The sequence below is a fragment of the Notolepis coatsorum genome, assembly GCF_963971535.1.
Source record: "Notolepis coatsorum genome assembly, chromosome: 1".
Taxonomy (NCBI): Eukaryota; Metazoa; Chordata; class Actinopteri; order Aulopiformes; family Paralepididae; genus Notolepis; species Notolepis coatsorum.
The window spans coordinates 156215149-156240957 of NC_140165.1; the positions used below are offsets into that span (position 1 = coordinate 156215149).

The window sequence follows — 25809 nt, forward strand, 5'->3', positions numbered from 1 at the left end:
GCCTCCCTCTCAGTGAGGGAGCCTCCTCAGAGTTTCAGAGCCTCCTCCTCGGAGAGTCCTAGTCCAATTGTTACATAGCTCAATGTTGCAATATGTCTTTTCAATTTATTGCTCACGTGGGAAGTCTCTCTGTGGGTTCCCCGTCCCCTCCTTTATGGAGCAGGTTGATGGGGTATTGTTTAGGGAGTTCCCTGACTCCTCGCCGGTAATGGTCTGTTGAGTCATGGGTTTTCCCCCGGCATAGGGTACGTCGCTCCCCGTCCCCTCTTTTATGGAGCATGGTTGACGGGGTGTTGTTTTTCCCTCAGCCGCGTCGTATGGGACCCATGTCCGTATTTCTTTCTGTGAAAAAAGCGGATTCTTGTCGTTCTCCCAGGCGGCTTGGAGGAACGGTATCTGGGTTCTTGTTAGAATGTCCATTGATATGTTTTGGGTCTGGACGTGTACATAGTGCTGGCCCTGGGTGCTTCTGATAGGAACCACGCATGGGCTTGTGCGCCTTGGTTGCTCATCATTGAAACTGCGTTTTTATGGGGCAACTGGGATGGAGTTTGTCTCTTCCGAGCGCCAGTGTACTAGGCTTGTCTCGACGAATTCTCGTTCATATCTGGGGGATGTTAACAGAATAGATCAAAGCATTGGTAGAGGGGCCTCACGCCCTTGGGGTGGGCCACCGGGCACGGTACGGAAGGGATCGTCTGGGTGGCGCCGTCTATAATGTTTTGGATCGACACACGTACCTACCCCCCCTCCTGGGACTGGGGATGGCGGCGTGATTAGGGCACAGGACTGATTCTGGTCGCGCCGGACCAGGTCAGTTAACCCGTTGTCCGCCGGGGCGCAGATCTGCTGTTCTGGTACCCTGAGGGACTTGTGCTTTTTTCGGGGGGGAAAATGCCGGGTCGGCCCGGGCGTTGCAGGGTTTGACGTTATGGAGATGTTCGTGGTTATGTTACTATGTGTTACCCCTCACTGTTGCTTGGTCCATGTTGTGTTGTACCTTGCGCTGTGCTGAGGGAGAAAGACTGGTCCTTCTCCATTCTTTTTCGCCCCTCTCTTCTCCTGCTTAGGCAGGGCTGGGAGGGGGCTGTTGAGGTGGTTCTTGTAGAACTCCTCTGGCATCCCTGTGTACGTCCCGGTCCGCCGGGCCCGGGTTCGAAATTGTTTTCGTCGACCCGTTGGCCTGGGTTAACCCCTTTTTGAAAACTGAAACACTTGTACTGCGGTATAGCCAGTGTATACCCGCAGTTGTGTTTTGGAGTTTTTTCTTGGGGGGTTATAGGAACAACCGCCTCATGTTGGAACCAAGGGGGTGGTTGGTTCCCTGGTGTGTTGGTAGCGGAGTCAACTCTCGGGGTAGGCCGGGTTTGGCCCCGTCTACCTGTGAGTGTGCCCCGCACCTTTCATGACGTCTGCCAATCATGTCAGCCTTCTCTGCCTCGGCCCCTCTAGAGAGTCGAGGGGTTTTTGTGGAGGCTGCGACATGGTGCACAACATGCCAGCATACGCCCCTTCCGCCGGGGTGCTGTTTCAGCAGACCCCTTTGGCGCCTGTCTAGTCCGCAGTGCTCCAGGCTCAGGTCGAGTGGCCTGTTGCCTGGATTGAGGGATCGACCTCTTTTGGGGGTCGTCTCCCCGGTGCACTGCCTGCTCCCGCTGTGGGTGTAGCCTCTTGAGTGCTTCGGGGCGGCCTGCTGTAGGGGGGAAGGGCCTGCTCTTGGATGGGCCCTGTCCGAATACGCTGGCGATGTGGGGGGTGGTGTCACTAGTGACCGCCTGGTGGGGTCTCAATGCTGCGGTGTCGTTGGCCTCTCCAGGCCCCCTTTTCCGGGGGAGTCCAGTCCCTTCCTGGGTCTGGGTCCTCCTTCGCGCTCCGCTGCTACGGCCTTGCCACGGGGTTGGGCTTTTGCTCTTGACCCCGTGATATTGGGGGTTGTAACAAGGGTTTTGTTCCTTCCGTTCGTTCCCTAGTGGCATGTGGGTTGCGCGTTTGTGTAGTCGTGGGTAAGTCCCATGGTCTGCTCACCCTGTGCGTTTGAGTTGCTAAACTCCTCTTCACACAGTCGGATCCGATACCCTCCCGTCCTCCGCTAGGGGGGTCCGGGGGCTTGGGTCCTCCCCGGTTCTGATGGTTGTGGGGGGCCTCAGCGGGTACATTTGTCGAGCTCCGCTCTGCTCAGCTCCTGTATTCCAGTATTCCAGTAGAGCGGAGCTACACGATAATATAACGTACGGTTATGTATATAACCATAGTTATATGAGTGTAATGACGCTCTGCGTCGGACTCACTGAGGACCCCGTGGTATTGCCTTTGTGGTGAAAGACTTGGGAAGGAGCTGTTAGTATGGCCACACCCCTGCTTATGTAGAGGAGCGGATGGGGGTGTGGCCAGGCAGATGAGGTATGTAAAGGTACATGTGAAGATTTATTCAGTGCTTAGGCTGATATGGAAGAGTATTCCAGTATGACGCAGAGCGTCACTACACTCATATAACTATGGTTATATACATAACCGTACGTTTTGTTTACATCCTTCACTTGCAATGGTAGAGGCTTCCCTGGGGGTGTCAGGTTTTTTATGTGTCAAATTTCAGATAGATTTATTTACAGCTTTTAGAATGTACATACATTCCGAAAACGTGAGATGCTTGTTTTCCTTGGCTCCTCAACCGTAGTAGTGTGCAATACATTGCAATACTTGTTTGATAAAATACATTATATACATAAAATACATTATATACATACAAATACAATACATTGCAATACAACAAATAGACTTAAAATAATCCTATACTATACAATATAACTTTAACAAGACATTTTGGTCCATGACTGATTGATTGATTGATTGAAAACTTTATTAACAGATTTCAGAATGGGTACTGACCATGACCAATGACCATTGTTGATGCTTCATCAAATTAAATGTTGTATTTTTTGCAGTTGCAAACGTTTTGCTCCCCCCACATAGTTTACAACGGACAGCTATTGAACGGATAATGTTACCTCTCTTCATCACCCTCCATGCTGCTTATTGGCTAGTAGCCAACGTGACCTGGCTCTGCCCTGCCGGTCCGCGTGCACACATCATCTACCAAGGACAGCATATAAATGTAATCTAAGAGCGTTACATGGATTAGTAACTGTAATATAATTACTATTTTGGAAATTGTAAAGCCTTTGTTACTGGGAAAGTAATAAAATGACAGTACAACACTGTACATCAGAGTATATTGATTGACAGGTCTCCAGGTGCTTTACTCAGGATGCAGAGAGACAAGCTTGATTGGTCTATTCAGGTGTCACCAAATATCTGTCAGCTACATTAACCAAACTTACCAGACCCGCTTCTCTCAGCTACGGTACATTAACCAAACTCACCAGACCCGCTTCTCTCAGCTACAGTACATTAACCAAACTCACCAGACCCGCTTCTCTCAGCTACGGTACATTAACCAAACTCACCAGACCCGCTTCTCTCAGCTACGGTACATTAACCAAACTCACCAGACCCGCTTCTCTCAGCTACAGTACATTAACCAAACTCACCAGACCCGCTTCTCTCAGCTACGGTACATTAACCAAACTCACCAGACCGCTTCTCAGCTACGGTACATTAACCAAACTCACCAGACCGCTTCTCAGCTACGGTACATTAACCAAACTCACCAGACCTGCTTCTCTCAGCTACGGTACATTAACCAAACTCACCAGACCGCTTCTCAGCTACGGTACATTAACCAAACTCACCAGACCCTCTTCTCTCAGCTACGGTACATTAACCAAACTCACCAGACCCTCTTCTCTCAGCTACGGTACATTAACCAAACTCACCAGACCCTCTTCTCTCAGCTACGGTACATTAACCAAACTCACCAGACCCTCTTCTCTCAGCTACGGTACATTAACCAAACTCACCAGACCCTCTTCTCTCAGCTACGGTACATTAACCAAACTCACCAGACCCTCTTCTCTCAGCTACAGTACATTAACCAAACTCACCAGACCCGCTTCTCAGCTACGGTACATTAACCAAACTCACCAGACCGCTTCTCAGCTATGGTACATTAACCAAACTCACCAGACCCTCTTCTCTCAGCTACGGTACATTAACCAAACTCACCAGACCCTCTTCTCTCAGCTACGGTACATTAACCAAACTCACCAGACCCGCTTCTCTCAGCTACAGTACATTAACCAAACTCACTTTTTTTTTTGTGAAAGAGCCTGGTCAGGACCAAAGAGAGGAAACTTTATTGAGATGTAGGCTACCACTTACTCTAGTACATCATATCAGCAAGGCAAGGCAAGTTTATTTATATAGTATAGCACATATCATACACTGAGGCAATTCAAAGTGCAAGATCAAAGGGAAAGAGCATAAAAAACAATGAAAAAAACCAACAGAAAAAGCATAAAAAAAGGATAAAGGTGAATTAACAGTCAGACTGTAATTATCAACACGCATTACAATAAAATGCAAGGCAACGGCGAACATAAAAGTTTTGCCTGTTTTTGAAAGTAGCCAGAGTTGAGGCAGATCTTAAGATCTTCCGTAAGTCTTTTCCAACTATGTGTTAGCATAATAAATATAACTCTAGGAACAGTAAGCAGACGGGTCCCAGGTGAAGAGGTCTAGAGGGTTCATAGGGTGGAAGCAGGGTCACAGATGTATTTTAGCCCTAAATGATGAAGTGATTTACAGGAGAGGGTGATACTGGACTCTTCGACGCATCGTCAAGAATACTACAGCTTTCCTTTCATTGTTATAACAATAACGATTGTTATAATCACTTTCGCGAGGGGAATAGCGGAAGGAAGCCAGCTGACTTGAGTCTCCCCCACCAGCCCTTGATGGGTTCAGCTGAGTTCTTCAGAACCACTTACTAGAGTCTATTATTGCATTTGTTCTTTATCTCTATCCTCTTTTCATTAGGCTACAACCTCAGACATCCTCCTTTCCATAGCTATCAGGATGGATCAGATTTGGAGCCCTACCACTGTTCTGTATATCACTTACCGGTCCACAGCTGGACAGAATAGAACCTGACCCGTACCTGACCCGTATGCAAACGTATTAGTCCCATAAATTATGTAAACATAACCTGTTTATATGAATGGTAGTCATTATGTCAGGCAATGTGTCTTTGGTCATGAGTCATCCGAAGAAGAAGCAGTATGATATATTGTTTAAATTTGAAGCCTCGTGTTGCATTTCTTCTGAGGTCTCAGAGTCAAGTGCACGTCCGCAGTGCATTTGAAAGAAGCTGATTTAGGAGTCGGTTGTCAGATTATTGGCAGGGCAATTGAGCCGCGTTATTTATTTGCGTGGTGACAGATGTGAAACATTTTCACATGATATGGTGGTTGTAGAAAGAATGCCTTTTCTATACAGAGGCCAAGAGAGGCAGATGTGTATGCAGATTACAAAAAATTCACACATACTGTACACACGTCACGTCACGTGTGTACTTTTTGTGGGTGTGGGGAGGTAGGATTTTAGCCTGCCACATGTATATTTTGATATGCTGCATGTCATGGGTGTTTACGCACATACACGCACGGTCGCACACACACAAACGCACACACACTCACACACGCACGCACTCACAAACATAGATATGGTCCTGTTTAGATGTGACGATGATCCCACTTGCTCTAGCACTCTCATTACACAAATCAGTGCTAACACCTGTCAACATGACCTGAGCTGCTCAGTGGCAGCTGTTACCTCCGCAATCCAAATGTGACTTCTGGCCGTGTAAACAAAGCTAAATAGAGGCCCGACCAATTCCTCCTCCCCTCCTCCTCCTCCTCCTCCTCCTCCTCCTCCTCCTCCTCCTCCTCCTCCTCCCCTTCTATGAGTCACCATGTCGCACTGAGCAGGATAAAACAGCCGGTAAACTGTAGTTAAGCAGCAGTAAAGATGATGACAGCATTGCCGGTCGACAACAAAGGCAGCCGTTTCCAGTTTGTCTTCTTCTTGAAAGGTTGTCTTAATGAGTTCCTGGTGACATGCCACCTGTCAGCAGAGACGACAGAACGTTCCTTCTGTCAAAGGGGATCACCGATCGAATGGCTCCTCTCACCGCCACTGAAGTCCTGCCAATCACTAAAGATCATATCAGTTAGATATATTCCCGTCATTCATGGAGTTTAAAGGCATTGCACTTGACCTATGTACTGAATCATGTAATTGTTTTTAATCCATCATTGTAGTAATTGTAATTCATTGTAATTATTAACTGTTATGATATTTGTGTCCTTTGTTAACTCGTCATCACTGTAAATGAGGGAAACCTCAGTGCTTTCACGAGTATAAATAAAGGTTTGAAATGAAATGATTGTTTAGAATGAGAACCGCGGGGACCGGAAAACCAAGTTCAGTTTTGTGGAATAAGCACATAATTTAATTGTTGAATCGAAACGCTCCTCTCTATTATGGCCTCTGAACGTGATCACTGGCACAAATGTACCTCGGTTGCAGCTGACCTTGCGCTACCAATGAGAATTAAGCTTTATGTGGTGTAAGCTAAATCAACTTCCAAACTAGAGTGGATCATGTAATGAGATGGTGGAGAAATTAATAATTCCTTTGTTTCGGAGTTCACCACGGAGGACACCACATGAAAACTGACCTGATCATTGCAGGAATTGTTTTGTTGTTGTTGTTGTTTTTACTCATAAGACAGATGATTAGCACAAAGCCTCTTCTGAACAATGGCCTTTCATAATAAATTTCTTTGTTTTCTAACTTAACTTAAATCTTTCCTACCCTACATTACCTGGCAGGAAGGCGTCTATTCTTTTACCAACGGATTTCCAGTTCCGCGTTCTACGATCTGATTGGCCACTGACGTACGCTAGTTCTGCCCCCCCCCCAGTAAGTTCCCTACGCCAGTTACGCCCAACTCTACTAACAGCCTGCAGCCTGCTCGCACCTGCATTACAGCAGCCACATCAGAAGACAGACGACTGGTGTTGAAACATGCCAGTTATTAGGCTACCTTCTAACGCCGGAGTGAGCATGGCATAAGAATAGCCTAAAAACCGCATGAGCATTCTATTTGTAGGTAATATGCTCTTTAGATCACAGGCTGGTCATGCATAATCTCGCCCACCAGACTCTTCTACCGAATTGACTAGGTCATGCAAGTCAATCAATAGATTACACTTTCTGTAGGCCTAACACTCACCTACTCATTCTGTTGTGACACAACATGACATGGTAGGGTTGTCACGCTTCCGTGACCATGTTTGAACCAATGTGTAAAAAATCTGTTTTAGATTAGGCTGTAAAAACCTGTGCTATAGGCTATATTTAGTCTAGTTTATTAGACATAAAGCATTTACAAATACTTTGATTAGTCTACATCAGGGGCGTTTTTAGGGCTAGAAAACATTGGGGGCTTCAGCCCCCCCCCCCCCCCCCCCCTTTTTTATAATTTTTTTTAAACACAGAAATACACAATTTTTGAGTAATTAGAGATGAATACTGAATAACTAGAATCATTAGAGGTTCTCATGTCCATGAGAGGGATCTGGGCAGTCCCCATAGAAAATTCAAAGTTAACAGGACCAAATCATCAGTTTCTTATTTATTTATTTAACCTTTATTTAGCCAGATAAAACATTGATCTGGTCCAAGAGGCCCCAACAGGAGTACAAATATACATATATACACATATATATACATATATATAATATATATATACATATACTGTACATACATACACACATATACACCAATAACAAAATAAAAACACAGTTAAGAATCATACACATAAGCAAATAAACAAACATATGCACAGCCTATGTACAAAAGAAATAAACAGTTCATCTCTAGTCTTTACAGTTGTCTTCAATTGCATAAACACTCAAATCAAAAGTATTACACAATTATCAAAACCTTACACTCAAGGAGCAAAACATAGGCCCAGATTTGCACCCCTATAAGCACAATGTCAGCCTCACACTTTTTGCAAAACAATACACACAGTGATTTGCAAAACACTATACACTTGCATTACATTAGACACAGAATGTCAAATTACCACACATATGAGCCAATTGGTTAAACACAGCCATCAGATGCACAAACACACCATTGCTTAATTGTAGATACACCAATCAGGTTTAAGCACTATAAAAATGCAGCAGGTGAGTTCACCTGTCTTCAACCAAAATGGAAGGAGAGTGAAGTACTGTACACAGAGAACGTGAAAATATACAATACATTCACCAAACACTACACAAGACAACCAATGATGCAGACTGATGAAAATATACATTTTCTCCCATTTTCCCAAATCAGTCAACATGTCAACATGGAGAATCACAACAAAAATGTCTCTTGCCAGATCCAGCTAGGCAAAGAGATAATGTCTAGTATTTTCTGTACTCTATTTAATTTTTTTCAAAATTGTTTTAGTTTTACTGTAATTTTAACCTGTACTGGATACAGTATTTTTTGTTTGTCTGATATTTGCTGAGCTTATGCACATAGTAGCATGAAAACTGGGACATGTTTTATTGTGATTCTCCATGTTGAAATGTTGACTGATTTGGTTATATGGAGAGAAAATTTATATTTTCATCAGTCTGCATCATTGATTTGGGTATATGGAGAGATTTTTTTTTTCATCAGTCTGCATCATTGATTTGGGTATATGTAGATAAGTAAATTATATTTTCATCAGTCTACAGTATTGGTCGTGTTTGGTGAATGTATTGTATATTTGCACATTCTCTGCATACTTCACTTACAGTACTCTAATCACTGAGAAGTAGACTTGCTAAATGTGTTTTAGGTTAAGCACAGCAGTGTGTGTAACTGGTTCAAACAGAATTAAGTGTTTCATATGGTAACAAAATGTAGTTTTTATATATTAGTGTATGGTTTTGACAAGTGTTTAATTTAGCAAAGGATCTGAGGTGTTCTGATAATTGTGTGTGTGGTTGTGCTAATTGGGTGTTTTGAAACACCGGGCCCCGTTTTCAAAATCATGCTTAAGCAATCGAAAAAAACCTGTATTGTGTGTTTCATTATATACATATGTTTCAGTCTTCTCATAAAAAGAAGATTCGATTTTTGGGTCTTTTCCTGCCTTTGGTCCGCTTTGCATTCACATCTCAAATGAACCGCAGCAGGGTTCACTTGCAAGAGTGAATGAGCTTTCACACCACCCCAAACCAACCGGACTATCCGAGGAAATGAACCAGGGTTCGATTAAAGCTTATAGTTTATCACAGTATCATGAGCATGTCTTTGTCATGTCAGTGGACACTGGACATGGGTATGGATGGCTCCAGGTGCTGCTGCGTTAAAGTGCACATCTTCAATACCTATCTGTACTATTTAAAAGCACAGTGCAGGACACACTCAAAGGTTATCACACCTCAGAGATGGCAGTGGACATGTATGACAGGACAAAGGCCATATGTAATGGCCTTTGGATTGAGGAACATACTACCAGCCAAAGGAGGAAGCAGAAAAGGATGGACGAGTATGTAGTTGAGTCATCTTGTGGCACAAGCTCAGACCTCAGCTCAGGAGATCAGCTGAGACAGAGACTGTTCTATCCAGTCCTCGACAGAATGCTGCAAGAGCTTGAGAGCAGGTTCTCATGAGTTGGAGAACAACTTATGAGAGGCATACAGGCATGTTATCCAGCCTCAGACCAGTTTCTCTCAGTGGAATTGCTGCAACCCCTCGCCACACATTACAATATCCAACTATTGCCAGAGGAGACCACAGTTGCAAAGTGTTTCCTGGTCAGGACAGGCAGAGATGCAGTCCCTACTATCCAGTGTCTTTTCCCTCCTGGATGATAATAATAATAATAATAATAATAATAATAATAATAATAATAATAATAATAATAATAATAATAATAATAATAATAATAATAATAATAATAATAATAATAATAATAATAATAATAATAATAATAATAATAATGCATTTGATTTATAACGCGCCTTTCAGGACACCAAAAAAAAAGTCCACAAATCGGTGAATGAAAAAATTATAGGATCAAATGAAAACTACTTACTAAAAATGGATGTTTAAAAGTACTAAAAACTAACAAAAAATACCAAACACTAACAAACATTCAGCACAGACAATGGGGATGCTGACATCTTAAAAAAAAAAAAAATGTAAACTAATTTTCTTTATTATTTCTTTTAAAGCTCCGGGGCTAGGAGAAAAACATCCGGGGCTAAAGCCCCGGAAGCCCAGGGCTAACGACGCCACTGGTCTACATCAATAGCATTAACCATACATTGTCAAGGTTGACAGAATAAAGTCTATATCAACTTATTTCCATCAAGGACCTTGGTGTAGGCTAATAACAGAACAGATTGACAGGTGGCGACAAAGCACGTGACTGGGCATTTATTTTAAAAACATACATGCAGAACATGAAAGAACAGACAATCATCAACAAACACAACAACCGCATTGGCCATGGAAGTCTTATGCATGGCTATACTCCTATGTCATTCTTTAACTGTATGTGAAATGCCACATACCTGTTCTGTATGTGCATACATTGAATAACTAATAGCATATGTAGCCTCTAGGTCTACACCAGTGGTCACCAACCTTTTTAAGCCCAAGATCACTTTAATTTTTTTGGTGAAGGCAAGATCTACCTATTGAAGCGTTGAGAAAAAAAGACTGTATTCTAATTACATGCAATGCTTTGGTCCAACATTAAAACGTCAAAGTAGAACTGTAATATGTACTTTCTCAGTCAGTGCTAAGTGCAGTCATCTTATGCAGCAGGTGCTTCACACTACTGACCGACTCAACTGAGAGCGTCGTTTCTTGACTCAGCTGAGAGCGTCGTTTCTTGTTGTGATCGTGTCATCATATAAAAAATTGTCAAGCTACAATATTATAAAATCCTGTCAGGAATTGTGCCCGAGTCAAAGCATGAATGAACCGGCATTTTTTTTTTTGGTCTTTTTCCCCCTCCATTTTCCTCCGATTTTTCTCCCATCCCAATGTTAGTCGTATGCCAATTCCCAATCCCCTTCCTGGTCGCTGCGCACTTACCCCCCACAGTCGGTCTGGGAGAGTGGAGGCTACCACGTGCTTCCTCCGACACACGTCCAGCCAATCACCGCTTCTTTTCACCTGGCAGCGCGGATCCTCCCTGAGAGGGCGTAGCGTGTGGAAGGATCACACTATCCCACTCAGGTCCCATCCGCGCTTAGCAGGCGCCCCGACCGAACTGTAGGAGTCGCTGTTTACAACGACCCGGACCCACCCCGCCAGCTTCTCCCACCCTCTAATACTGCCAATTGTATTAGTGTGAACGGCCAGCCAAGCTGGTGACAACCCCGGAGCTGTGAGCTGGATTCGAACAGGCGAATCCTAGCGTCTCCGGGGTTGGTGACGAACGCAATCTCCGCTACGCCACCTAACCGCCCGATGAACCGGCATTTCTAAGCACTTTAAACTTACCGCACTTTAGCGCACATAAAGTCATAGGCGGAAACACGGAAACAGCTGTTTACCGCAGAGTTGGGCGTGCAGAACTGGCGTGGGGAACTTACCGGGGGGCAGAACTAGCGTACGTCAGTGGCCAATCAGATCGCAGAACGCGAACGCGGAACTGGAAATCCGTTGGTAAAACAATAGACGCGGCAGGAAGAGTACTCCCGTTACATGGCTAATAGCATTGCATGATAGCCTCCATGATGACGATCAAGCCTCCATGATGACGACAAGTGGAGCTGGAGAGAAAGTCCTTGTGTCTTAAGATCTGAGGGAATATAAAGGGGGGGGGGGGGCTGACCGAGGAGCTTGGCCCGGGGCATCGTCATGCTCCCCCGAAAAACAATAGCCCTGGTGGAGGTTTCAGATCCATACAAATCAAACACTCCCCTCGTCATAAATGGTGCTATGATGTTAATGGAGTTCCTTGGGTGGAGGAGGTGAAGAAGAAAGTGATTAAAATGAGAGGTGACAGCTGCTGAGGATGGAGGGATAGAAGGAGAGGAAAAAGCGGGAGAGAGAAAAAGAAAGTTGAAAGAAAGTCCTACAAAATCTTCCGGCTCTGGACCTCTCCCTGAATCCCCTTGAGGCACTGCCGATGAGGGAGAGAGAGATGGAGAGAGACACTGAGGTGGTGTGAGAGAGAGAGAGAGAGAGAGAGAGAGAGAGAGAGAGAGAGAGAGAGAGAGAGAGAGAGAGAGAGAGAGAGAGAGAGAGAGAGAGAGAGAGAGAGACTGAGGTGGTGTGAGATGGAGAGAGACACACTGAAGGGGTGTGAGAGTGATGGAGAGACACACTGAGGTGGTGTGAGAGAGAGAGGGAAGGAGACACTGAGGGGTGTGAGAGAGGGAAGGAGACACTGAGGGGGTGTGAGATAGAGGGAGGGAGAGAGAGAGAGAGACACTGAGGTGCTGTGAGAGAGAGAGGGAGAGAGAAACCAACGTTGTGTGCGAACGCATGTCGTGTAGAGGGAGCCACTGAAATGCCAGACAAGGGCAGTAAGGAGACAATGTAAACCAGCCCACATCCCCCGGGCACCGAAGCCTTTGTGAAGCAGTGTGTGTCCCTTCTTTAGTCCATTAATCAGTCCACTTTGTTAGTCCTTTTTTAGGCTTTTTTCCCATGCTGAACGAGTAATTTCCAGAGAAATTATGAGCGCATATTTGGTAAGCACTAGATTTGAAAACACAATTCTACAGATTTGTCAATGAAATCAACAAATTGATTAAACTTGAGAGAGTTTACATGCTAAACCTGTTCAGATTAGGTGCTACTACTCCATAGTACCATAGTAATCATCAAAAAGGAAGGTACTGGAGCACACAAATCATCTTAAAAAACTTTAATGAGGTGCAAAAATATTACTGACGTTTCGACACAACAGTGGGTCTCATTCCCGAACGAATTTACAACCAAAAATTTCGTCTCAGCCAGATTTCGGCCCATTTAAGACATATTAGGGCTGGGAGCGCGAGTCCCCAAATTTTCCTGAGATCAGATTTGATCGTGGCTGAGAGCAGATTTAAGAGTGCTGAGGAGCAGTCTTATGATTGATTGAGTAATTGAAAATGTTATTAACTTGACAGACTGTGTTCTCATAGTGATTCCTTCATGTCAACGCTACAGGCCTCCTTGGAATTAATTACTTAATCATAATTAAAATAAATATGACTATTTGTACGATAAGAAATTACGCATTTGATGTCGGAAAAATAAATAATATGGATTCATCTGATCACAGGGCAGCTGCTTAACCATATCTGAACCAGCTATTTTGGACAAATGTATAGTTACTTTAATTACTCAGATATTCAAACACAATTATGCAATTATTGTGAAATGATTGAAAATAATTATTATTTAATGCCTTCTGTGGAATTTGTATTTCTTATTTGTTACACATCTGTTTTAATGATTAATTATATACATTTTAAAGAATGCAGGTCAACATGCAATGTATCCCATTGATTGGTATACAATGGGACAGACCTTTGTTTGATTGATTGATTGATTGATTGATTGATTGATTGATTGAAAACTTTATTAACAGATTGCAGAATGGGTACAGTACAGTACAGCTCAATTACATACAATTGTTAAGGGGATGCAGACCAGAGAAAGACTTTCATCTTGTTTACATCAGGGTCCCCCATTTTCAATTCATCATAACATATATGACACACACGACACAGATAGACAGTACTGCTACATCTATATGACATACCAGATTTGCAAATACAGTACTGTTTGTGATACAAAAAGAGTCCAGAAAAGAGAGTACATTTGACGTAGAAACTGTTGGATGAGGTTGGGTAGGAGGGGTGGGTGGGGGATAGACTTACACTGTACAAGCAAAACTGTACATTGGAATATTGACAAAACCATACTTGGTCATTTACTGTACATTGGAGGGGGTTGATATAGCTATAAACCTGCATTCCTTCGAATATATCATTAATCAATTAAACTTATATTGAAATACACTATATAGCCTATACACCAACACTGAAATGACAGTGGATAAATAAATAAGAACTAAAGCTAATCGGTGGAAATAGACTGCATTAATATTCCATAACAAGTCTTGTGTGCGCCTACGAATGAACAGTATAGGCTTAATTATGGAATAATAAGCCATACTGCGTTCATTCATTACGCCCACCGCAGGCCGTAGGCTATATATATATATGTAAGAAGGCCCTACAGAGAGTGGTGCGCTCTACTCAGATTGTTTTTCACAACCGTAGCTTTCATATTTGGAAATATATGGCAATGAATGTGTCATCTGCTCACTGTTCATAGTGATCTACGAAAACAAAGATGGCAGTGAAGTGAATGAGGTAAACCGGTTTCTTTGCCTGTCTCTGCTTTATTTGTCTTTTGTTTGTTTGTTTCTCTCCGTGTTCCTCCAATCTCGGAACCCATCGACTTTATTTACATAGATATTTACCAAGGCACTTATGAACACGTTCGAGAATGAGGACCATTGTTTACAGTCCGATTAGCAACTTGAGATGCGAGAATGGAGTTGGAGTTGAGAGACAAAGTCAATTTGATTATTTTATTACAAACGTCAAACGTTTTTCCACACAATACTTTTTGTCTGTGTTTTAGGTCGAGGCGACATTTCGCCCAATGGAAAAATCCCGCTCAAACGTGATTGGTCAATACTACTAGGTAGTAGCTTCCCATAACAAAATCCTGTCCCTTGCCTACAGATTTTACATTCATATGCAGATATTTGTTTATATAGATTAGTGTTCCCCTAAGTAGGGCTGCTGCAATAATCAATTCATCCTGTGATTGTGATTATATAAGATAATTACAGTTCAAAATCTGGATCATTTGTATCGTTGTAGTAGAGGTCATTACTTAGATTACTTAGATTCACTCCTCTATGTAGCAGAGATTAGATTAGATTAGTGCGCTTGCTGATAAGATTGAAGGTGATCATTGGGTGTGTCTCTCTTTCTCTCTCTGTCTTTGTTTCTTTCACACAGAGTTGTCTCTCTCACACAGAGACACACATTTGCTCACAGATTTCTAAATGTAATATGTCAAAGGCATTCGCTACCCCATCCATCTCTGAAAGGCTTATTTATCCGAAACATCCTTAATCCTTGTTTGTGTTTCTGTAACCTCTTTACAACATAGGCGTTGGATGAAACGGGGTATGGAGACAGAGAGCATGCTGGACTTAAAGGTCACTCTCCTTGACTATAAAGCACTGGTTCTCAAACTATGGGTTGCGACCCAAAGTGAGGTCGCGGGTAGGTGACAGTGGGTTCACAGTATTCCAATACACATCTCACTACATCCTGCGCATGTTACGATTATGCTTCTTCGGCATGGTGAACCCAGGTGGCAGAGTAAATAACGATGATAGATGAGACAGAAGTCGACGTGGTGATGATAACAGTTTACTTTACAAGACAGGAACAATACACGACTGATAAACATAGGTAACATTTAACAATGAACCCGCAAGGGACTGCTGGCCCACAACACCTAATATACAGACACTGATAGACACAGAATGTTGCTTGATGATTTGAAGCCCATCATCTGTAGCCACATAGCTCATTGAACAATTTCGGAACTATTTTCCCGAAAGAGAGAGCACGGACAATTTGGACAACTGGATCCAAGATCCGTTCATTACGCATGACGTAACAGGCCTCCCACTGTCTGAGCAGGAGGCGCTCATTGATCTTTCGTGTGACGAGCTACTGAAAGTCAAGTTCACTGGACAGGCCCTTGCAAAGTTCTGGATATCAGTCCGGAACGAGTACCCAGTGTTGTGTAATGCTGCGCTGAGAAAGCTTGTCCCCTTCGCATCAACATACAGTACCTCTGTAATTAATACAGATCTCACCTCAGAGTAGAAGCGGATCTCCGCCTCTTTCTCAGCACAACGCAGCCACGTATCATGGAACTGTGTTCAAATGTACAAGCACACCCTTCCCATTAACACATTCAGTGCCAACGACGAGATTAGTCGGCTTAACTCGCCATGCGTTGAGTGCCAAGGCCAGAGAAAAAACGAGAAAACTCTGGTTTTAATCGTTATTTCTTTTATTAGCAATATCCATTCATTTTTCATAATAATAATAATAATAATAATAATAGATTGAATTTGTAATGCACTTTTTGTTCGCTGGGATCCCAAAGTGCTACACTACAGGGTTAAAACATAGTTAAAAAAAAATATTGTTATTAGTAAAACAAATAAAATAAAATACAGAATAAAAATAAGATAAAAATAGAACATAGTTAATTAAAAACATAGTATAAACAGACAATTTAAAAACAACAGCACAAGAAAATTTAAATAAAAAGCTAACAGTCAAAGGCCTTTTTGAACAGGTAGGTTTTCAGGCCTGCTTTAAAAGAGTCCAGGCTCTGTGGTGCCCTCAGCTGGATGGGGAGGCTGTTCCACAGGCGTGGTGCAGAAGGCTCGGTCACCCATGGTGCAGAGCCGGGTATTGGGGACCTGAAGGAGCAGGCTACCTGCGGATCTGAGGGTGCGGGTGGAGGATTGTGGAGTGATGAGTTCCTGAAGGTAGAGGGGTGCGTGTCCGTTTATGCAGTTATGGGTGATCATCAGGATTTTGTAATTGATCCGGGATGAGACGGGGAGCCAGTGTAGTGAGTGGAGGATGGGGGTTATGTGATCGTGTTTACGGACTCTCATCAGGATCCTGGCAGCGCTGTTCTGGATGTATTGCAGCTTTTGGATGCTCTTGCCAGGAATCCCGATGAAGAGTCCGTTACAGTAGTCCAGTCTTGAGGAGATAAAGGCATGGACAAGCTTCTCTGCATCTGACAGGGTTAGAGTGGGACGGAGTTTTAATATATTTTTTATGTGATAGAATGATGTCTTGCAGAGGTGTTTTATGTGGATGTTGAAGGTCAGGTGGGGGTCAAATCGAACCCCCAGATTTGTGACTGAGGGGGAGAGGGGGATTACCTGGCCGTCAAAGGTGAGATGTGATATGGATGAAGACTGAACCTGGTGAGGGGTGCCAATTAGAAGTGCCTCGGTTTTTTTGCTGTTTAGTTGGAGGAAGTTGCTGTTCATCCATGCCTTTATCTCCCCAAGACAGATGGTGAGGCATGACAGAGCTGCAGAGGGGTTTGGGGCTGTTTTTATGTAGAGTTGTGTGTCATCGGCATAACAGTGGAAGGACATTCCATGTCTGCCGATGACACAACCGAGGGGGAGCATGTAGGTGATGAATAGGATGGGACCAAGAACCGACCCCTGCGGAACACCACAGGTGACATCGAGCAGCCTGGACTTGTGTCCTCCAAGTGAGACATATTCAGTCCTGGCTAAGAGGTAGGACTGGAACCATTGTAGTGCATGGTCCGACAGTCCAACAGTGTTGTGGAGGCGCTCCAGGAGGATGGTGTGGTCCACAGTGTCAAACGCCGCTGTCAGATCGAGGAGGATGAGGAGTGATGGTGATCCTGCATCAGCGGTCATTAGAAGGTCATTCGTCACCCTGAGCAGAGCTGTATCCGTGCTGTGGGATGAACGAAAGCCTGACTGGAACTTATCGAACAGGGTGTTATTTTTAAGGTGGTCCTGGAGCTGGGAGGCAACTACCTTTTCCAAAACCTTGGATAGGAAGGAAAGGTTCGAAATAGGCCTGTAGTTGGCAAGAACCTTCGGGTCCAGGGTGGGCTTCTTTAGGAGGGGGCTGATGATGGCAACTTTGAGGGCAGATGGGATATGGCCAGTTTGAAGGGAGAGGTTAACAGCCTGGGTGATGATTGGGCTGATGCTGGGGATGTTTGACTTGAGCAGGGCAGTTGGAATGGGATCCAGGGTGCAGGTGGATGGTTTCATTCCTCTGAGGGTTTTTTCAATGTGGCTCTGCTGAACCTCAGTGAAACATGGGAGAGATGGCAAGCTCTCAGGTGGCGGGTTAGAGGCAGGGGGAAACAGAGAGGAAGAGCTGGGCATCAGAGAGCGGATGTTGTTTACTTTAGATCCAGCCTGACGTTATCATTGGGAATGGGTCTGAGCTCGAAAAGGGCAAATACCGCCGCCTATCGTCTCCCAGATGGTATTGCACATCATTGGATTGGATTGGGTGGGCATGTGCATCAGAAAAAAAGTCCAGTCCGGGGTTTTCCCTTCTCTGGCAAGCAGTATCTGTTACCACATTCACTTGGGAGGCTGGGAGCAGCTTTCGATTATGTGTTTTGGACTATAACGTTGGATCAATAAACGCGATCAATATTTGGAATGGCGATCAGGAATTGGATATTCCTTTTGCAGAACATCTGATGTGAGGTAAGGACTCTATTTTACCAGTTTTGGGTTAATCAGATGTTTTTTTCACAGCGATCACAACGTGTGTGTGTGTGTGTGTGCGTAACATTAGCGCTAAGCACGGCATGGATAATAAATGTTTCAGCCCGCTTCTCTAGCGTGCATAAGTACACATATACACATATAATCTAGCGTTTATTTGAAAACTATTCATAAATCAGCCGAAAAATGACAACGTGTTTTGTGTATTCCACTAAAGAGCTATTATCGCGGAATTTCTCTGGAATTACTAGAACTCTCCAAAACTATACTCGTATTCAAAACGGTATAAAACGGAAATGTACATGTTGACTGCAAGCAAGTCATTGATAAGCGAGGGGTGTTTTAGACCTATAGCCATAATTTAAGATATAGTTTAAGCCTTCGCAAATTTCCCCGACCTCCCATTGACTTCCTTATTGGCACGGTAGCCCTAATATGGTCAAAGGGGCATGGCACTGAATGTGTTAAGGGCTAGATCCACAAAGAATGGGTTGCACGGTGCTAATTGCACCCTTACTTACAATTCATTATTAATTGAAAATGGGGGACCCTGATGTAAACAAGACGAAAGTCTTTCTCTGGTCTGCATCCCCTTAACAATTGTCTGTATTGAGCCGTACTGTATTGTACCCATTCTGCAATCTGTCACTAACATTTTCATTCAATCAATCACCTGCGCAGGTCGCCAAAAGAAAATCCTAAATAAAATGGGGTCGTGGTATAATATATATATATAACCCTTGGCTCCTGGGAGCAGGTGTCTGTGTGTGTGTGTGTGTGTGTGTGTGTGTGTGTGTGTGTGTGTGTGTGTGTGTGTGTATGTGTGTGTGTGTGTGTGTGTGTGTGTGTGTGTGTGTGTGTGTGTGTGTGTGTGTGTGTGTGTGTGTGTGTGTGTGTGTGTGTGTGTGTGTGTGTGTGTGTGTGTGTGTGTGTGTGTGTGTGTGTGTGTGTGTGTGTGCACGTGTGTGTGTGTGTGCATGTCTGTGTGTGTGCATGTCTGTGTGTGTGTGTGCGTTGTGGGACTTCAGATGTCTTCTACCCCATTTATTTTTCCAGACCTTTTCCCCACACACACACACACACAGACACACACACACTCGCGCGCGCGTACACACACACACACACACACACACACACACACACACACACACACACACACACACACACACACACACACACACACGCAGACACTCACACACAGACACAGACACACACACACACACCTGCTCCCAGGAGCCAAGGGTTGTTGAAGCAGAGTCTAATTGCTTTGGACACCTCTCTCTACCAGAGCTGCTGCTGCTATGTGTTGTACAGTATAGTAATCTGTATATTGTGAATCTCCTCTAAGAGTGTAAGAGAGTGACGTCTTGGAGGCAAACCTCTACCCTGTGTGTGTGTGTGTGTGTGTGTGTGTGTGTGTGTGTGTGTGTGTGTGTGTGTGTGTGTGTGTGTGTGTGTGTGTGTGTGTGTGTGTGTGTGTGTGTGTGTGTGTGTGTGTGTGTGTGTGTGTGTGTGTGTGTGTGTCCGTGCGTGCGTGCATGTTTGGGGGGGGGGGGGGGTGAACTATAGCAAAGCTTATGAACTCAGACGATCTGGCAGGGATATTTGATCTAGTAATGCCGTAGTATTTCTATGGTAAAACCACAGAAATACTATAGTGATTCACTTTAAATTTCAATAATATTTCACTATAGAAATACTATTGTGAATCACCAGAGGTGGGACCAAGTCATTGTTTTGCAAGTCTCAAGTCAGTCTCACTCTCAAGTCTTGGTACTCAAGTCCAGAGTCAAGTCCCAAGTCAAGACAGGCAAGTCCTGAGTCAAGTCCCAAGTCAAGACTGACAAGTCCCAAGTCGAGTCCCAAGTCCTAACCTTTGAGTTTCGAGTCCTAAACAAGTCATAATAAAAATCACCAAAAAAATAAATCACCAAAGAAAATCGTTATCAACTTTTGGCAAAACATAATCTAATTTCTATAAATGTCATAATATTCAGAATCAGGGTTAGTCTCACAACTAGATACATTTGGGCAAGAGCTGCTTGAGAAAACCAGTTCAGGAGTATATTGAGAGAAAAAAAGAATAAGGATCACCATATCCATTTTAAAGGTAGGATAACAATAACCAACATATTGTCTTCCCACTTGGACCAATAATTTATTTAACGTCTGCCTGCCCTGTATACAGTCTATGGCACATGATCCATAATAGCAGACCTCGGTTCAACTAACTAGTCTACATTTTGGGGTATAAAAAATCATATCTATATGTAGAAGGGTGGATTATCCCTGCTTGTGGGAGTAGTAGTACACAGACACTGGGTAGTAGGATACTATAGTATTGGACCTATATGTACCCCCGTATTTGGCTCGAAACGTCGTTCTGGAGGGCTTGCAGCTGGAGTGGATGGGGCCCAGGATTTACTAACCTGGGGACTGGTACTCTGGTCTCTCTCGCCTTCCAAGGCGGTCAGCAATAGCTCCCCACACACCCTCACTTCCCCCAGTACCTCCGACAGCCCTCCCACACCCAGTGACTGTCAGTTCAATAGTATTATTGGGCTTCCCTTTAAGCAGTACCCTTCCTTGACCACCTGTATAGACCCTTCAAATGCTATTCTGTGAATGGGGTGTAAGGGTTAAATAATTATGCAGTCACAATATTTACCCAGGGGTTAGAATAGCAAATGGAAAACGGAAGAAACAGACACACAGACAATGATCCCAATCAAGTCCACTTTTACTGAAGCCTGGGCATGTTATCCATTACAATTAACACTGTCATTTATTCATAATTGGCACCGGGTGCTCTCACTGTTATAATGTAGGGGAAGCTCTTCCCACCATAGGCACCGCATGCTCAATACATGAAAACACCCCGCTTGTACTAGGGGAACCCAGGCATGAAGTAGAGAAACATTGGGAATTCAAATAACCAAATAATCAAATAATCAATAACAAAATAAAACCAAGTAAATGTGGGCCCACGTTACCAAAAGAAAACCTAACCTAAGCCGGCTTAAATTGTTCGGGGTACCCCTTAGACACTGGTTGTTAGCGTTCACTTGAATGGACGTTGCTGTTGATACACGTGGTATCGTTAGTACTTAGCCAAGATGGCGGACCCACCCTTGTCACCACAGGTGACAAGATGGCGTTGGCGATCCTGCGAGCACAGCCAGTAGGCTGGGTGAACAGCATAGGCAGTGGTTAGCTGGAGGAGCGTGCTGGATGGCGTCCTCTGCTGGTGGAAGAGGCGTCCTCTACCGTCGGGGAGACGTCCACCGCTGGCTGTTGCTGGCTTGCTGCTGTCGCGCAAGCTAATACTGTTGCTACCCTAAACACAGCTAAGCTTCGGGTCGGAATGCACCCTCCTGCTATATCGGTTGTATACTAACGCAATGTGGCTGGCTATACCACCGGTTCTTCATCGCCGCGCGCCCGGTAGTCTACTCAAGTCAGACGGAGCCGCTAGCAGCATACTAATACACCGCACACAGTAACTACTATAACCCGCTAACGTTAGACGTTAGTCTCGTTAACTCTAGACATTAGTCCTTCGGTTCTGTATCTCTTACTCACACACTATCGCTGATACTTCTAGGATAACCCGTCACTAGCAAGTACTTCTCATCACCCGCTGCTCGTTCCAACGGGGCTCTCTTCTTATCACCCGTCGCTCGTTCCGACGGGGCTCTCCAACAACGGGGGCTTGTTTGAGCACCCGCCCACTGTAACTGCGACTGATCACGGTCAAGTCCAATGCCGAAGAGAGCTTCCTGTTACTCTCGCTCCCAGGTAACTCCCTCTTCCTCGTTGCTTTCCTCTCTCCACCGCTCCACCTGCCACCACTGCCACTCCGCCCCCTGCTGGCAACCTCCACTGGTCCCACTCAAGGACCGCTCCAGAAAGGGAAAAAGGGCTCAATGTTATTGTTAGTAATCCATACTGCAGCCGGAGAAGAGTAGCACCTCACCTCGTCGTTAGACTGGGCAAGCTATCCAAAGGAACACTGTTAAGCTATCCAAAGGAACACTGTTAATCACACGTTATACACACACAGGGAAAGTAACAGTTAGTTAGCACTTCTGAATACTTTGTAGAATATTCAGGCTGCTACATATACATTTTGGGGTATAAAAAATCTGTACTAAAATGACAAGGCATCTCTGCATTTCGTATATTAGGTAGTTTATTAGGTATTAGAATTAGGTAGGGCCTATTTCGTGTGAGAGTTCTCTCTCTCTACCTTGGATCAATGACAAAAGTATTTTTCAATTGTTTGTATTGAGCCGTACTGTATTGTACCCATTCTGCAATCTGTTAATACAAATGTCAATCAATAAAAAAAAATTAAGGAGCAGCAGTACTGTTAGACTACTGCTGGCCATTCATCAACCGAGACATTGCTGATTGTTTTATTTTATATGACTACCAACTGCCTAGCCAGCCGTGTATCAATCTAGGATGTAATGATAACGTTACCACACTGACTGTGTCGATGGCTCTCTCAGTTACAGTGGGTGACAATATTGTCACAAGGAAAGACGAAATTACATACCTAGGTTCCATCCTAGAAGCAAATCTTTCCTGTGACAAAATGGCATCCAATGTAATCAAAAAAGTCAACCAACGAACTAGATTCTTGTACCGGATCTCCTCTCTGGTAAACAAGAATACCCTGAAGACTCTGGCAGGAGCACTCATTCAAGGGTACTACGACTATGCTTGCACCTCATGGTACCAAAGTACCTCAAAGGCGCTAAAAAAAAAATTACAAACATCACAAAACAAACTGGTCAGACTACTACTTGACCTTACTCCTAGAACCCACCTCACCCCTGCCCACTTTGACTACCTAGGATGGCTTAGAGTAGAAGACAGAGTACAGCAACTTGCAATGGGCCTGGTCTACAAGATACACTAAGATACCCATGTACATGTCAAAATACTTCCCAAAGGTCAGTGAATACCACGACCACAACACCAGAGGGAGATCCACAAATCATGTTAAACCCAGATTCGGCTCAAACAAGGGACTAAACACGTTTAGCAATTATGCCACATCAATGTGGAATGCTCTACCCACAGCTGTAAAGGAATGTGAATCACTACCCACTTTCAAAACCACTCTCAAAGAACACCTACGGGAGACTGCAATTCGAAACTGGCCCCTGTAAATGTCCTACCCCAACCCCCTCCAATGTACAGTAAATGACCTAACCCAAGAATACACGAGACCCTCTCCTTAGAACCAAGTATGGTTTTGTCGATATTCCAATGTACAGTTTTGCTTGTACAGTTTCCCCCACCCCGCCTACCTAACCCCCCCCACCCACCCAACCACATCCAATGTACAGTCCCCCCCCCCCACCCCACCTACCCAACCTCCTCCAATGTACAGTTTCTACGTCAAATGTACTCTCTTTTTAGACTCTTTTTGTATCACAAACAGTACTGTATTTGTAAATCTGGTATGTCATAAATGTATAGATGTAGCAGTACTGTCTATCTGTATGTCGTGTGTGTAGATATGTTATGATGAATTGAAAATGGCGGACCCTGATGTAAACAAGACGAAAGTCTTTCTCTGGTCTGCATCCCCTTAACAATTGTGTGTATTGAGCTGTACTGTACCCATTCTGGAATCTGTTAATAACGTTTGCAATCAATCAATCAATAGCAAGCCGAGTTACTTACCGATTTGTGCAGCTTCAAATGAAGTTGTGGCTTCTCCATCTGTGATTTTCGAGCCGCACGTTTTGCATACTGCAATTCGTTTTTTGTTGACCACCACCACGTAGTTTTTATAAGCAAAGAAGCAATCTTTGGTATAATTTTCCACTGAATCCGTCGTTATTAACGTTCGTAACGTCACTTCTTCTCTCGCGCAAATTGATTGGATGCTGTCGGATGTTTTCACACAAAGTGGGCAGTAGATAGGTTCTTTGAGCCAAGACACAATTTACATTTAACTAAAATGTTATTTTCTTTGTGCTCAACAAAATAGAAATAATGAGGATATCCAATATCATGTGTAACGCTGGGCGCTGCCATGACAGTCTCAAGTAAACAAAGAAAGAATAAAACACGCCCACAATCTCCGCAGGTGACAGAAGACGAACGCGGAAGTGCAACTCCGTTAGGGAAAATATACACGCGAGCCGGCTGCGTGAATTACGTGTATATTAGCTGGAAATGAATTAATTCACGGCACATTTAATAACATAATTTTTAATCGTTGGGCATGGGGGAATGTATCAAGTCTTCTCAAGTCAAAAGGCTCAAGTCCAAGTGAAGTCACGAGTCATTGGTGTTAAAGTCAAAGTCGAAGTCAGAGTCTTTTTTGTTTTGATCAAGTCAAGTCTAAAGTCATCAAATTCGTGACTCGAGTCTGACTCGAGTCCAAGTCATGTGACTCGAGTCCACACCTCTGTGAATCACTATAGTAATTCTGTGTGTAATCTCTATAGTTTATACAGAGGTTTTACTATAGTTATCTCCACCAGGCGGAAGGCCTGAGGGAAGATCATGTAATGTCATGTCTGTCTATCTTGAGCTAATCTCTCCAACTACAAGGCCACTAGTGTTGTCACGATACTGGAATTTCTAACTTCGATACGATACCTTGAAAAGTATCGATATTCGATACCATTTTCGATACCACAGGGAAAAGATTTTAATCTTAAAATGTAAATTTCTTTATTACATTTTATTATAATTTTTTGGCTTTTGTTGCTGGTCGATTCTCCTCACCTTCTCTCTGGTATTATAAGAGAAGAGAAATATAACACTTTTAAAACCCTTTGTTTCTCTTTAGATCAGACATTTAAAAATAACTAAATTATCTAATCGAATCTTAGAAATTAAGTAATGTTAATAGTACTTTGATTGAGAACTTTATTAACAGATTGCAGAATGGGTACAATACAGTATGGCTCAATACAAAACGACTGCTAAGAGGATGCAGACCAGAAAAATACTTTAGTCTTGTTTACATCGGGGTCCCCCATTTTCAATTCACCAGGAATGTGTGTTAAGCATAACAGCATCTAAGTTAATTTACTTCTGACCATTATAGTCAAAGTATTTTTCTATGAACTGAAACTCATAAGATCACATAAGGCTAGCATCATTGGTGTTCAGTTACAGCTATATTGGCCAACGTTAGCCAGCCAGCTACTGCACTACGAACTGCCAGCTGGCTACCTTTAACAACAGCCAGCTAGCCAGCTACTGCACTACGAACTGTCAGCTGGCTACCTTTAACAACAGCCAGCTAGCCAGCTACTGCACTACGAACTTCCAGCCAGCTAGCTGGCTACCCCAATCCACAACAGCCAGCCAGCCAACCGTACAAAATACAGTCTCAGCCAATCACATTGATTTGTACAGTTAGTTGGCTCCACTCCATTGCGAATTAAAAGGTGCAGCCAGCACAGACCGTATTAGCTGGCTACAGTTGCTGGGTGGCT

At 43.8% G+C, this 25809-nt stretch overlaps 1 protein-coding gene across 1 annotated transcript in view; it reads left to right on the plus strand.

Annotated features, from left to right (window-relative positions):
• The window catches only part of susd2 (sushi domain containing 2), a gene marked incomplete at its 5' end in the record, with an annotated part of 84149 nt that overhangs the window by 33268 nt on the left and 25072 nt on the right, over nucleotides 1-25809 (plus strand). The gene's annotated exons all lie outside the window — the stretch shown is intronic.